Here is a 9288-nt window from a genome sequence, read left to right as displayed (position 1 = left end):
TGACACCAGCCTTATGGCAGAAAGTGCAGAGGAACTAAAGAGCCTCTTGATGAAAGTGAAAGAGGAGAGTGAAAAAGTTAGCTTAAAGCTCAACATTCAGAAAACTAAGGTCATGGCATCTGGCCCATCACTTCATGGGAAATAGATGGGGAAAAAGTGGAAACAGTGTCAGACTATATTTTGGGCTCCAAAGTCACTGCAGATGGTGATTGCAGGAATGAAATTAAAACACACTTACTCCTTGGAAGGAAAGTTATGACCAACCTAGATAGCATATTGAAAAGCAGAGACATTACTTTGCCAACAAAGGTCCATCTAGTCAAGGCTGTGGTTTTTCCAGCGGTCATGTATGGATGTGAGAGTTGGACTGTGAAGAAAGCTGAGCACTGAAGAACTGATGCTTTTGAACTGTGGTGTTGGAGAAGACTCTTGAGAGTCCCTTGGACTGCAAGGAGATCCAACCAGTCCATCCTAAAGGAGATCAGTCCTGGGAGTTCACTGGAAGGACTGATGCTGAAGCTGAAACTCCAGTACTTTGGCCACCTCATGCAAAGATTTGACTCATTGGAAAAGACCCTGATACCTGGAGTGATTGGGGGCAGGAGGAGAAGGGGACGACAGAAGATGAGATGGCTGAATGGCATCACCGACTCGATGGACATGAGTTTGAGTCAACTCTGGGAGTTGGTGATGGACAGGGAGGCCTGGCGTGCTGTGATTCATGGGGTCGCAAAGAGTCAGACATGACTGAGTGACTATACTGAACTGAACTGAACCCAAATCTCAGAGTTTTGTTAAATATATGAATTGTTAAATGCTGGAGAGGGTTCGGAGAAAAGGGAATCCTCTTACACTGTTGGTGGGAATGCAAACTAGTACAGCCACTATGGAGAACAGTGTGGAGATTCCTTAAAAAACTGGAAATAGAACTGCCATATGACCCAGCCATCCCACTGCTGGGCATATACACCGAGGAGACCAGAATTGAAAGAGACACGTGTACCCCAATGTTCATTGCAGCACTATTTACAATAGGTAGGACATGGAACCAACCTAGATGTCCGTCAGCAGACAAATGGATTAGAAAGCTGTGGTACATACACACAATGGAATATTGCTCAGCTATTAGAAAGAATACATTTGAATCAGTTCTAATGATGGTGGATAAAACTGGAGCCTGTTATACATAGTGAAGTAAGTCAGAAAGAAAAACACCAAGACAGTATATTAATGCATATATATGGAATTTAGAAGATGGTAACAATGACCCTGTATGTGACACAGCAAAAGAGACACAGATGTAAAGAACAGACTTTTGGACTCTGTGGGAGAAGGTGAGGATGGGATGATTTGAGAGAATAGCACTGAAGCATGTATATTACCATATGTGAAATAGATCACAAGTCCAGATTCAGTGCATGAGACAGGGAGCTCAGGGCCAGTGTACTGGGATGACCCTGAGGGATCAGATGGGGAAGGAAGCAGGAGAGGGTTCAAGGTGTGGAACACATGTACACGCATGGCTGTTTCATGTCAATGTATGGCAAAAATCACTACAATATTTTAAAGTAATTAGCCTCTAATTAAAATAAATTAATAAAATATGAATTATTTTTCACTTTTTCACAACACTTTAGAAAATAATGAATCATTAGGTTATTTTTAAAAGTAAATGACATCAATGTGAATGGTTTTCTATTATGTCCATTCATAAATAATCATCATTAGTCTATCTCTACAATATCTAAGAGGACCTTTGTTAACTGCTTCTCTTAACCTAAAAAGCAACTACGTGTGATAGCATTTCTTTCCTTATATGTGGATATAAATTCAGTATAAAAGAAAGAACTTGGATACTTCTATGACATAGAACATATCAAATAGGCTTATTATTACTTATTCACAAAGAGTCACAAATGCAGCATGCATGTGGATACACAAACACACACACACAAACTTCAAGGTTCAAATATTTGCTTGCACATTCCCTAAGAGAAATATTTCATGGTAGGTTCAACCAGCAGCTTCCATTGTTTTAGACTTTTATTCCCTCTACTTGAAATAACTTTCACATCATTTTAAACTTATTTTTCAGCATAGCAAGTGTATTTATTTTTTAAAGCAGAGTTCATATAATTTGTCCTCTGAAGAATCTTCTCAATCCTCACCCATGGTAGCAGAAATAATCCTCTCTCTTTTATCACTTATCACATTGTTTTGTTATTATTTATTTCTGTTTCTGTCACTACAACTAGAATGTTATCCTTATAAGTGTAGAGGCAGTTTTATTCATATTATTATTGGTGCAAAAGTAATTGCGGTTTTACATTGTTGAACTGCCATTTGATATTGGAATACATTCTTAAATAAATGTTATACATTATTATAATGTTCATGTCTCACTCTATGTTGTTTTGCTAATGAGAGTACTTGGTGTTTATTTTATATTTATTTTAGACTAGGGAAATGATGTTAGACAAAAAGCAAATTTGAGTTCAAAATGGGTCATAAAGCAGCAGAGACAACTTGCAATGTTAACAACACATTTAGCCCAGGAACTGCTAATGAAAAAACGAACAGTGCAGTGGTGGTTCAAGAAGTTTTGCAAAGGAGATGAGAGCCTTGAGGATGAGGAGCACAGAGGCCAGCCATCAGAAGTTGACAACAACCAATCGAGAGCCATCATCCAAGCTAATTCTCTTACAACTAAACGAGAAGTTGCCGAAGAATTCAATGTCGACCATTCTATGGTCTTTTAGCAATTGAAGAAATTGAAAAGGTGAAAAAATTTAATAACTGGGTGCCTCATGAGCTGACTGCAGATAAAAAAAATCATTTTGAAGTGTCGTCTTATTCTACACAACAACAACAAACCGTTTCTCAATTGGATTGTGACATGCAACAAACAGTGGATTTTATATGACAATTGGTGATGACCAGCTCAGTGGTTGGACTGAGCAGATGCTCCAAAGCACTTCCCAAAGTCAAACTTGCACCAAAAATTGGTCATGGTCACTGTTTGGTGGTCTGCTGGTCCAACTGACTACAGCTTCCTGAATCCCAGTGAAACCATTACATCTGAGAAGTATGCTCAGCAATTTGATGAGATGCACTGAAAACTGCAACGCTTGTAGCTGGCATTGGTCAGCAGAAAGGGTCCAATTCTTCTCCATGACAATGCCCAACTGCACGTCACACAACCAACCCAATGCTTCAACAGCTGAAAGAATTGGTCTACGAAGTTTTGCCTCATCCAGCATATTCACCTGATCTCCTGCCAACCGATTACCACGTCATCAAGCATCTTGACAACTTATTGCAGGGAAAATGCTTCCACAATGAGCAAGAGGCAGAAAATGCTTTCTAAGAGTTCCTCAAACCCTGAAGCAAGGATTTTTATACTACAGGAATAAACTTATTTCTCATTGGCAAAACTGTGTTGATTGCAATAGTTCCTATTTTGATTAATAAAAATGTGCTTGAGCCTAGTTATAATGATTTTAAAATTCACAGTCTGAAACCACAATTACTTTTGCACCAACCTGTATTCTCACTACCTGTTAAAGACCTTCACACAGAATAGGGGCCTAATAAAAGGTCAGTGAATTAATGAATGGTAAACCAAATGCTACTTTGTTCCAATGAGTAAAATTAATAATCCCTTAAGCAAATCATAGCTTAGAAGGTAAAATCTATTGAAGAAGAAAACCCATGTCTATTTCAGTCAGCCAATCAGTTCAGTCTCTCAGTCGTATCCGACTCTTTGTGACCTCATGGACTGCAGCACACACAGCAAATAGACCGCAGCAGTCTATTTCAGAGGCATATATGAGTAACGTTGCCATTTTCTCTACTTTAAATGTTTTTTGTGGCCTTGTAATTACTAATGTAGCATATAGTATAACAAGCAGAGAAAGTTCTCTTGGTATCAGTGCTCAGAAATATCTGGCACATTACTAGTGATTTTGAATAATTCAGACTTAGCAATAATATTGTGAATTTATTTTTGTCAAGTGCAGCTCTTTATCAACAGGTATTATTTACATGCATACTGTGTCAGTCAGCACTATTTAAACATCTTTATCATATGTTGAAATAAACTGGCTAATTTTCTGATTAAGTCTAATTTGAAATTAGGTTATAATCTACACAGTATACACTGAAGACATGTAGAATATACCCTGAACTGGGACACTGAAAGAGATTGAAAAATAGGAGTTTTTAAAAAGTAGCAATGATGGTAACAATAACCCTGTGTACGAGACAGCAAAAGAGACACTGATGTATAGAACAGTCTTATGGACTCTGTGGGAGAGGGAGAAGGTGGGAAGATTTGGGAGAATGGCATTGAAACATGGAAAATATCATGTATGAAACGAGTTGCCAGTCCAGGTTTGATGCACGATACTGGATGCTTGGGGCTGGTGCACTGGGACGACCCAGAGGGATGGAATGGGGAGGGAGGAGGGAGGAGGGTTCAGGATGGGGAACACATGTATACCTGTGGCGGATTCATTTTGATATTTGGCAAAACTAATACAATTATGTAAAGTTTAAAAATAAAATAAAATTAAAAAAAATAAAAAGTAGCAATGATCAACAGTAAGCAGGATCCTAAAAAAAGAAGGGTCTTCTTCAAATTTTTCAGAAGGGAGTTGATATAGGAGAAGATTTCTAATGGAAAATGTGTTGTTTGATGAGTTGATGAAATAGACAAAAAGCATTATCAGTGTTTGTTCAACAAGTTTTCCTTCAGCAGCCTAGTAGGGCCAGCCAAATGATTCCAAAACACAGAAAAGTCCTCTGCTTTGGGATCTGTGAGTATTTCTCTATTTCCAAAAACAAGTAGAGAAAAAAATGACAAGTACGGCTGATATTAAAAAAAAAAGAATGTCTGATCTTAATACAGAACATTGGAGAAATTGTTCAAAACCAATTTATTCTTTGTAAAGATTAACCCCCAAGTGCTTGCCACTGTCAGGATCTGCTTGAATAATCTGCCTAAGGGCTGCTTCAGTGTTTTCATCCATCTTTTTTGAAAAAAGGAAACAAAAATAGTATGACATTTTTGTCTGGCTGCTTCTCCATTTAGTCATGCTGGTGATGTTTCTTCCTTCTTGTTCTCTCTTAAAAATAAATAAATAAGAGAAAAATCTTTCCATATAGCAACTTCTCACTCCCTATTGCACACCAAGGCTCTTGTTAATGAAAATTGATTTTTGTGTAGGTTACATAGGAGAATTGTGTACTTCCTGGCATATAGTAAGTCATTTCTGAATATAGCCTCAGAGAGAGATTCATATCTAGATGTGTGCATAGAATTACATGGAAATGCTAATGGAGACTGATGCCTGAAATGCTAGCAGGCCAACTTTGCCAATACTTTCCTGTATTATCATCTGCCCCTCCCTTCCAAACACACCTTGACTATGCTTGTGGAGAAAACAAGTGAAGTCGCTCAGTCATGCCTGACTCTTTGCAACCCCATGGATAGTAGCCTGCACCAAGCTCCTCCGTCCATGGGATTTTCAAGGCAAGAGTACTGGAGTGGGTTGCCATTTCCTTCTCCAGGGAATCTTCCCAACCCAGGGATTGAACCCAGGTCTCTCACACTGTAGACAGACGCTTTACCATCTGAGCCACCAGGGAAGTCCTTGTGGAGAAAGGGAGTCTATAAAAAGATACAAGAATCTCCTGCAGCTTAATTCCAGAAAAATAAATGACCCAATCAAAAAATGGGCCAAAACTAAACAGACATTTCTCCAAAGAAGACATACAGATGGCTAACAAACACATGAAAAGATGCTCAACATCACTCCTTAGCAGAGAAATGCAAATCAAAACCACAGTGAGGTACCATTTCACGCCAGTCAGAATGGCTGCTATCCAAAAGTCTACAAGTAATAAATGCTGGAGAGGGTGTGGAGAAAAGGGAACCCTCCTACACTGTTGGTGGGAATGCAAACTAGTACAGCCACTATGGAGAACAGTGTGGAGATTCCTTAAAAAACTGGAAATAGAACTGCCATATGACCCAGCAATCCCACTGCTGGGCATACACACCAAGGAAACCAAAATTGAAAGAGAGACGTGTACTGGATACCCAAAATGTTCATCAGAGCACTGTTTATAATAGCCAGGACATGGAAGCAACCTCGATGTCCATCAGCAGATGAATGGATAAGAAAGCGGTGGTACATATACACAATGGAGTATTACTCAGCCATTAAAAAGAATACATTTGAATCAGTTCTAATGAGGTGGATGAAACTGGGGCCTATTATACAGAGTGAAGTAAGCCAGAAAGAAAAACACCAATACAGTATACTAACACATATATATGAAATTTAGAAAGATGGTAATGATAGCCCTGTATGTGAGACAGCAAAAGAGACACAGATGTATAGAACAGTCTTTTGGACTCTGTGGGAGAGGGAGAGGGTGGGATGATTTGGGAGAATGGCATTGAAACATGTATAATATCATATGTGAAATGAATCACCAGTCCAGGTTCAATGCAGGATACAGGATGCTTGGGGCTGGTGCATTGGGATGACCCAGAGGGATGGTACGGGGAGGGAGGTGGGAGGGGGGTTCAAGATGGGGAACATGTAGGTAGATGCATGTTGGTGTATGGCAAAACCAATACAATATTGTAAAGTAATTAGCCTCCAATTAAAATAAATAAATTTATATTAAAAAAGTAAATTAACTGTATTCAGTTCCACTATTTATGAAAGTCTATTTCACAAAGCCAAAGATGTGAGGAGAATTAGAATAAATAATGTCTGTGTGTTTTGACATCTCTGACATCATGTTGTTTTCTTTGTTTTGACATGAAAAAGTGGATCATGTTTGTAGTGTTCATTATCCCAATTAGCAGCAGATAATCTTGGTGAAAGAGTATTCCTTGTTTTGCACACAATGCAAAACATTAAGACCCAGTGTTCTAAGGCAAGCCCCATATGTGTATTAAAATCTCTCTTCATTGATACTATCCACCAACATGGGCCAATGTATTATATGAAATGCCATGGGACAATTATATGTTTGTTACCTACAATGGGGACTTCCCTGGTGGCTCAGATGGTAAAGCGTCTGCCTAGAATGCAGGAGACCCAGGTTAAATCCCCAGGTTGGGAAGATATCCTGGAGAAGGAAATGGCAACCCACTCCAGTATTATGCCTGGAAAATCCCATGGATGGAGGAGCCTGGTGGGCTATAGTCCATGGGGTGGCAAAGAGTCGGACACGACTGAGCAACTTCACTTTCACTTTTACTTTCCTACAATGATGAAAAATCCAATGTACCGTGCATTTTATATACACAAAACTAAAATTTTAATATATGTTTTAATGTATTTAATTGTATATTAAATATATCTTAAGTATAAATTTGCTAGACCATAAATACATGGGCAGGAATTTTTCTGTCTTGTTGATTCCTACAAACCTAGTGTCTTCAAGAATACTTTGCAGACAGTGGTTTGTCATAATAAACATTTTTGAATGAATGAATTCATAAAAAATGTATTCATTTGCTTGAAATCAGTCAGTCAGTTCAGTCACTCAGTTGTGTCCAACTCTTGGCGACCTCATGAATCGCAGCACGCCAGGCCTCCCTGTCCATCACAAACTCCCGGAGTTCACTCAGACACATGTCCATTGAGTCAGTGATGCCATCCAGCCATCTCATCCTCTGTCGTCCCCTTCTCCCCCTGCCCCCAATCCCTCACAGCATCAGAGTCTTTTCCAATGAGTCAAATCTTTGCATGAAGTGGCCAAAGTACTGGAGTTTCAGCTTTAGCATCATTCCTTCCAAAGAATACCCAGGGCTGATCTCCTTCAGAATGGACTGGTTGGACCTTCTTGCAGTCCAAGGGCCTCTCAAGAGTCTTCTCCAACACCACAGTTCAAAAGCATCAATTCTTAGGCGCTCAGCCTTCTTCACAGTCCAACTCTCACATCCATACATGACCACAGGAAAAAACATAGCCTTGGCTAGACGGACCTTTGTTGGCAAAGTAATGTCTCTGCTTTTGAATATGCTATCTAGGTTGGTCATAACTTTCCTTCCAAGGAATAAGCAAGTGTCTTTTAATTTCATGGCTACAGTCACCATCTGCAGTGATTTTGGAGCCCCCAAAAATAAAGTCTGACACCGTTTCCACTGTTTCCCCATCTATTTCCCATGAAGCGACGGGACCAGATGCCATGATCTTCGTTTTCTGAATGTTGAGCTTTAAGCCAACTTTTTCACTCTCTACTTTCACTTTCATCAAGAGGCTTTTTAGTTCCTCTTCACTTTCTGCCATAATGGTGGTGTCATCTGCATATCTGAGGTTATTGATATTTCTCCCGGCAATCTTGATTCCAGCTTGTGCTTCTTCCAGCCCAGCGCTTCTCATGATGTACTCTGCATAGAAGTTAAATAAGCAGGGTGACACTATACAGCCTTGATGTACTCCTTTTCCTATTTGGAACCAGTCTGTTGTTCCATGTCCAGTTCTAACTGTTGCTTCCTGACCTACATACAGATTTCTCAAGAGGCAGGTCAGGTGGTCTGGTAGTCCCATCTCTTTCAGAATTTTCCACAGTTGATTGTGATCCACACAGTCAAAGGCTTTGGCCTAGTCAATAAAGCAGAAATAGATGTTTTTCTGGAACTCTCTTGCTTTTTCCATGATCCAGCAAGAGTCTGAAATCTCAAAAACAACAGAATGATCTCTGCTTGAAATCAGCACCATTCAAATCATAAGACCCAGTTTTTTTCACCCTTAGCACTCACAGCAACTTCAAATATCAGATATGAAAGTGGAAGCATTAGTCTATCATATGCTGGTATTTTATTATTCCTCCAGTACATTTTATTTAGTCTTAACTTTGTACTTTCCATTCACACTTGGATTTCCTTCACTCTTCATCTCTACCAACCTATGGGCCTTTTTTTACTTAAAGATCTGGCCCAATATTCTAATCCTCTGGTTATTCTTCCTTATGTCTCCTTGTGTATGCTCTCAGTCTTTCCACACCATAAATAAAAAGTGAAAGGTAGTTTGGTAAATATTCAATAATTATTAATCAATCTAAATTAAATATTACCAACTAAATAAAAATGCCCTTAAAAGGAAGGATCAGTTTTCTTTGCATAACAGCACTACAGTTCTAAACCTGGTAGCATTTGCTCCTCTGAATTCACATCCTTTGATATTAATTTTTTTTTACCTCTCTCTCCTTTGCTAAGATCTACCCTTTCTTACTTTTCTCACATTTTGATATCTTTTTTCT

Source organism: Bubalus bubalis, chromosome X (genome assembly GCF_019923935.1).
Source record: "Bubalus bubalis isolate 160015118507 breed Murrah chromosome X, NDDB_SH_1, whole genome shotgun sequence".
In the NCBI taxonomy this organism is placed as follows: domain Eukaryota; kingdom Metazoa; phylum Chordata; class Mammalia; order Artiodactyla; family Bovidae; genus Bubalus; species Bubalus bubalis.
The sequence above is the reverse complement of the archived record's forward strand: the minus strand, read 5'-3'. Positions refer to the sequence as shown.